This window comes from Trichomycterus rosablanca, chromosome 1 (genome assembly GCF_030014385.1).
Source record: "Trichomycterus rosablanca isolate fTriRos1 chromosome 1, fTriRos1.hap1, whole genome shotgun sequence".
Lineage (NCBI taxonomy): Eukaryota > Metazoa > Chordata > Actinopteri > Siluriformes > Trichomycteridae > Trichomycterus > Trichomycterus rosablanca.
Genome location: NC_085988.1, coordinates 57,851,181 through 57,858,066, shown reverse-complemented (window position 1 = coordinate 57,858,066; position 6,886 = coordinate 57,851,181). Strand labels below are relative to the sequence as shown.

The 6,886-nt window shown below is 35.4% G+C and overlaps 1 long non-coding RNA gene across 1 annotated transcript; it reads left to right on the top strand.

The window, feature by feature from the left end:
* The first annotated feature begins 1,760 nt into the window (after positions 1-1,760).
* On the top strand, positions 1,761-3,103 carry LOC134323022 (uncharacterized). Its single transcript, XR_010013999.1, has 3 exons — positions 1,761-1,857; positions 2,286-2,392; positions 2,788-3,103. It is a non-coding gene; the product is annotated as an uncharacterized LOC134323022 (long non-coding RNA).
* The last annotated feature ends 3,783 nt before the right edge of the window (positions 3,104-6,886 follow it).

Genomic DNA, 6,886 nt, shown 5'->3' with positions numbered 1-6,886 from the left:
ACTGACTAATACCAAGAAAAGAAACCATATTACACCAGTCCTTGCCTCACTACATTGGCTGCCTGTTCAGCACAGGATTCAGTTTCAAGTGCTTTTATTTGTTTTTAAAGCGCTTAATGGTCAAGCCCCGGCTTATCTCAGTGGTATGCTTTCTCCCGCAACCGCACAGCGATCTTTGAGATCAGCCACTCAGAATTTGTTGACTGTTCCTAGGGCTCGTTTGAAGCTAAAAGGTGATCGTGCATTTGCAGTTTATGCTCCGAGGCTATGGAACACTCTACCTCCTACTTTTCGACAAGCACCTTCGGCCGCTGTTTTTAAATCACTCCTAAAAACATACCTTTATAAGCTGGCATTTGAACAGTGAGGAGCCGTGTTAATTTTAATTGTCTTGTCTATTTGTATCTGTTTTATTTTGTCTCTTACTCTGTATTTTTATTTGGTTCTTACTTTATTAACATAATGTTGTGTTATGTATGCTTATTCGATGTACAGCACTTTGGTCAACGTAAGTTGTTTTAAGAGTGCTTTATAAATAAAATTTACCTACTTACTTACTTACTTACACTTCCATACTAAACATTACATGAAAGCAGTATGTAAGAGAGGGTAGTGTGTCTGAATACATAGTATTTATCGCAAAGTACCAGTGACAGCTTGCTTAGGCAGCCATTTTGAGTATGCAAACTAAGCACACTTAGTTCGTGTCAGCATGGGCTACAACTAATATTTGAAAGAATACTCCAACAGAAAACTGAAAAAAGTGCAAATTGCAGGACTGGAATATGGATTCAAGTTTTAGAATTGAAGACCTCTGCATTACACGGGTGTGTATTTTTAAACGCTGCTTTAAAGTCTGTAAATTAGAGCACAAGTGCGGACAATGAACTGACAGAGAAGTGTTAGGTTACATCCACACTAATGCGTTATAGTTTTAGCTCCTTAAATGAAGATTTGAAAACGCTGTTTTTGTCTTGGAGGGAAAACAACTGACATTTTGCTGATATGCTTGTTGCCAGCATAGGTGCTTGGGTTGCTGACTAATATCCCTGACTGTAATGTGTCTGCTGAGCTTTCCAAAATTGTTGAAATATTTTCCTGAATGACGGTTTAAAAATATGTTGTTTTGTGTAGTCCTCAGATTTTCTGTACATGTGGACAAGCAAATGTAATATTTGAGAGTTTGTTTAGGTTTTACAAATGTATTATGAGTGTAAAATATGAAGCTGTCTGGTTGATTTAAAGCAAATGTTTTTCTTTTCAGGTGCATGAAGAATATTTGAAATCTCAGTTTATCAGACACTACAAAATATGCAGAGATAGAGATTTCATGTACATTATATGTGTAAATGTTTGTACACAGTTAGTTTACAAATTTAGATTTGTTAGAAAACATCTTTTGGTGATTTTCAACCTGAATTTGAAATTAAAGCAACAACTGATTGCATATTATTCATATACAAAATTAAGATATGGTGATGCACAGTTTGAACATAATTCACCATACCTCATTTTCCATTTACTTGAATTTCATCATGTTGACATTAAGTCAGTGATATCAGACTTGTTACAGGATCAGTGATTTCTCAGGTGAACATCTACAGATCTAAACTTGGACTCCAAATAAAGTGAATTATATTTATGCAGTTAATTAAAAGTCTCTTGATCATCTACTGGTGCTTCAATGCTGCTACATTATTGATATGTTGTTGATATGCAGAGCCAATGGATAATTATTATTTTTTGTAATTTCAGGCTTCAAGCAATACTAGCATTGACATGTCAAGAGAAGTTGTCATTCAATGTTTGATGGTGTATCTTGGGGATTCTATAGATCACCTCTTAAAAGAGTACAATGTAAGTTGAAGCACATGCTAAAAAAGTCCTTAACCTACCTTTCCTTTCCTTAACCTACCTAATGGGAAGGTTGAATTACAAAATCAGTCATAACTACAATACATTTGGAAAGTCTTCAAACTCTTTTACCTTTTTCACATTGTTATGTTGAGGCCTTGTGCTAAAATAAAGTGTGAAGGCCAGATCTGGTAAAGGCTAAAAAAAATTGTCTGCTTGCTTGTATTATCGGACCCTTCTCCCTGATTGCTTAGGTTGATGGGGCAGCCAGCTCTAAGAAGAGTCCAGATTGTTCCAAACCTCTTTCACTACTTCTACTATTTTTTCTGTGTAATTCCTGTACTGTTTGCTTGTACGGCAAATATACATGTTCTTGTTCAAACAGTTTCATTGTCCAAACCTACATAATGTTTTTATTATTGCTGTTTCAGGACAATGATGGAGACACAGAACATTGCTGAAGAAAGGATAAAAATCTACAAAATCAAGAATTAAATGTCAGCAGGATCTGACAACATTGGTTTTCTTCCTGCTCTGGGTAATTTTGCAAGGGTGTGTTAGTGTTAGTGTGTGTTGTGCTGGTATGAGTGGATCAGACACAGCAGCACCGATGGATGTTTTAAACACCTCACTGTCACTGCTGGACTGAGAATCGTCCACCAACCAAAAATATCCAGCCAACAGCGCAGCGTGGGCAGCGTCCTGTGACCACTGATGAAGGTCTAGAAGATGACCAACTCAAACAGCAGCAATAGATGAGCGATCGTCTCTGACTTTACATCTACAAGGTGGACCAACTAGGTAGGAGTGTCTAATAGAGTGGACAGTGAGTGGACACGGTATTTAAAAACTCCAGCAGCGCTGCTGTGTCTGATCCACTCATACCAGCACAACACACACTAACACACCACCACCATGTAATTGTAACTGCAGGGCTGAGAGTGATCCACCACCTAAATAATACCTGCTCTGTGGTGGTCCTGTGGGGGTCCTAACCTTGAAGAACAGGGCGAAAGGGGGCTAACAAAGCATGTAGACAAATGGATAGATTACAGTCAGTAATTGTAGAACTACAAAGTGCTTCTATATGGTAAGTGTAGCTGATAAAATGGACAGTGAGTGTAGAAACAAGGAGGTGGTTTTAATGTTGTAACTGATCAGTGTAGTTGCACTTGTCTTTTAGAAGAACACATTGTTATGTTTGTTGGTGCATGTAATTAATAAAAGTGTTCATATGAAAATAGAAAAAGTTTTGCATTTGTCATTGTTGTTATTAAATGCCCCAGTGTGTCTGTAATGCCAGTAGTTGATGGACAGAGGTTCTTCATGCAGTTCTGGCACTTTTTACTGTCTTTTTTTTTTATCACAAAAGAGCATAAATGTAGTCTTTCCTTTATTAACATGGATGACAAATAGATTGTCACTTGAAAAAGATTCGTTTTATGCATGGCAATCTGTTATAAAATAAATAAATCTTGCCACAAAGAAGAGATATTATTGGGTATAAAGTTAGTGAAAACATTTAGTCATGTGATACCAATTAAAACTTGGTTAAAAGTTATGTAACAGTTTGCTAAATTGAGTTTAAATAATTATTTAATTTAATGAATCCAAAACATCTTTATCCAGACATTTAATAAACTTAATTACATTTAACTCAGAATATTAGTAAATATAAATCAAATTTTACTATATAAATGATCAAACATAGATCAGTTTTACTAAATGTTTATACACTTTCCTTGTAAAATTGATTTCTATTTACTAAATATTTTTGAGCTACATTAACTCAAACATGCCATGCTATTGCTGAATTCAACACATTTTACCTGTTTCTTTTACTAACATCTACTTAATTTTTTTGTCTAATTTTTGTTAACCTATTCAGTAGATTTTACTTAAAGCTTAAGAAATTAAAATCTACTCAATTATATTACGTGTCACTTTGTTGCCATAATTATTTTTAAGTAAACCTTAGTCACATTGTTTACAGTGTAGGTAGGTAGGTAGGTAGGTAGGTAGGTAGGTAGGTAGGTAGGTAGGTTGGTTGATAGATAGATAGATAGATAGATAGATAGATAGATAGATAGATAGATAGATAGATAGATACTTATATTAAATTATTAAAAAAAAAAAAAAAAAAATAGTCACTGCAGTGCAGTCTGTATGGGTTCCGGGAGGGCTAGCTAGCACTTATGTGATTTCGTCGTAATTTTATTCATTGTACATCAGCTCCAGTGTCAATGCCAATCTTTTTTCTGAATCTGTCGCACCAAAAGAAAACGCTATCTAATGAAGACTGAATTATATTATTGAGTGTGATGGCTTTACTTTATTTTATCTGAGGCAGTGATGGCTCAATGGTTAAGGTACAGAGCTAGTAATTAAAAGGTTGCTGGTTCAAGCCCAACATCTGCTAGGTTGCTGCTGTTGGGCACTTAAGCAAGGCCCTCAACCTTCAATTTCCTGCAGTGTATACAGTCTCAACTGTAAGTCGCTTTGGATAAAAGCGTCTGCTAAATGCTGAAAATGTAAATCTGATTAATAGTAAAGCTGGTCTCCTTCCATGTTCAAACTTATTTAAACATGAAAAAGATTGATGACAATTTCTGTTGATGACCAGAGCTGATTGTTTAGTCATAGTAGAGCCATAATAAATATATTTTAAAAAAATGTATTTATATATATATTTTATATTATTATTTTTTTTTTTTACAAATTATAACTTCTGTAACATTTTTTTAGGAAACCATTACCTGTCACATCTTCAAATCATGTCTCGTTTGTACTCATCACTACCTTTGTAACAGTTTTTAACAAAGTCATGTTCACAAAAGCTGTGATGTACTGCTGCTGTCCACGGACTCATCACACTGACTGGATGCGAAACCACCCACGTAACCAGATCCCGAACATAACCATCACTCTTCTAACTATCATACTCATCAGAGAGAGTGGAGATTACATCGGGACCATTCTTCTCGTGAAAACAGTGTTTGCTATTATTATTACTGCCAAAGACTTTCTTATTCTATATAAAAAACCATCTCGCTCCCTATCTTCCCATCAATTGTTCCAAGATGCTGAAGGTGTCCAGGTAATCTGTTGGGGCCCTTCAGAATAATCTTGATCCAACTGTGTGTGAACGTCATTAAGGGCACCTGCTGAAACATCAAAGGTTTGGGATCCCCTCACCCTCTTGTAGGAAAGTGCAGCAGATCTTCTTTCCAATGTTCTTCTGTGGCTCACTATCCAACAATCAGTGGTGGTGGCGACATAGCTGACTCCCATAAGATGTGAATTTAAATAAACCTTCATTTGAGTAGTAGTTTCCCATATTTTATCGTGAAGAGTGGGTCTACATAACATTTCAATAATAACACAAGAGTAACAATCACAATGACAACAACAATAATAATGATAGGAAACAAATTATTACAATAAAAACGGTTTTATTATAATTAATTAAAAGAATTAAAACTGCTCATTTGTAATTCATCTCTGTGCTTTGCGTTTGAACACGTGATGCTGTTGCCTTAGCGATGTACACATCTTTTCACTGCCCAATCAGTGGGCTGGCTGGAGACATTAACTACCAGCCAATTAGAGCCCAGGGGGCGGGGTTTATATTCCACTAAAAGAACAAAAGCGTTTTCGCTGCATTCTAATCAGTACTCTCCGGTAGCTCAGTGGTGAGAGCGTTGCTCCTGTAATAATGACGGTAGTCGTGGTGGAGGGTTCGAATCCCGGCTCTCCACCCACTTCCAGTCCCGCAGACACCTGTGCTAGAAACGGGGTTTAGAGAAGAGATTTAGAGGAATAGGAATGGGGAACTAGCACAGTTCGTTACAGTAGGTAGGTAGGGTCTCCACAGTGGCTGGAGGTGTGACTCGAGTTACAGTGAGCCACCGTCTGAGTGACCGCTGAGTACATTTTTCATATTCATGTATTATACATTTATTATCTTTTATTCTTCTGCTTTTGTCTGTGCTTTTCGGTGCCTCCAAATGTTTAAACTAAATGAAATAAACTTTTGATTTGTAGCTTCATTTCTGTTCATATGCAAACTTATTTTGCTTTGTTTTCAGCGTTGAAGTAAACTATTTTAAAAAGACGCTGTGATCATTTATGGTGCAGTTTGCACAAAGATCATTTAAGCTGTCTACACCAGCTTACTAAACAGAACTTTGTCAAAAGCATCAGTGTTTTCACTGAATATGGTGAATAGAAATTGTTGAGTGTTATTATTTTGCAGAGATGTAGCATGAACACTGGGGGATGAGATGAACTTACTATATATTTATTTTTGTTTCATTTTTACAGTAATGGCTAATAGTGTTTTATAATGGCAGGGATAAGGAATTAATAAAGTATAACCATGACCATAATCACAAAAACAGAAATCAATACATTGTTACATGAAGCCAAGTGCAGCTATTGTCACCAAACTTGTTTTTTTAGAGATAGATAGATAGATAGATAGATAGATAGATAGATAGATAGATAGATAGATAGATAGATAGATAGATAGATAGATAGATAGATAGATAGAAAAGTAAAAAGTGGGACTGGGATTAATTAATATTAAGTACATAATTATAAGTAATATAAACATAATAAAAACAACCTTAGACAGTTTGAAATTAAATTGAGTTGAGTTAAACAATTTTAAATGGTTTATCAGTTAAATTTTACACAGTTTTGGTTAAATAAAATCAGCTGTGAACCATTGAGTAGTATATAATTATTTTTTATCTGGACGCAGAAAGATGTAGAAAATGGATAAATTGTACTCAGAATGATATGTGGATTTTAATCACTTTATGCTGGAACTCAACACTATTTTGCGCGCGCACGGAGAGCACACCACATGTAGGAGCAGCAGTCCTATTTTCAAAGGTGAGATTTTTAAAATTTTTAGGGATCAAATGGTTTCTTTTACTGTAGCAAACATAAACATTGATGTGCTTTAAGTTGATATCAAACAAGTTATCGTATATTGTTTGCATTTTTTCAGGTTTTTTTCCCACAA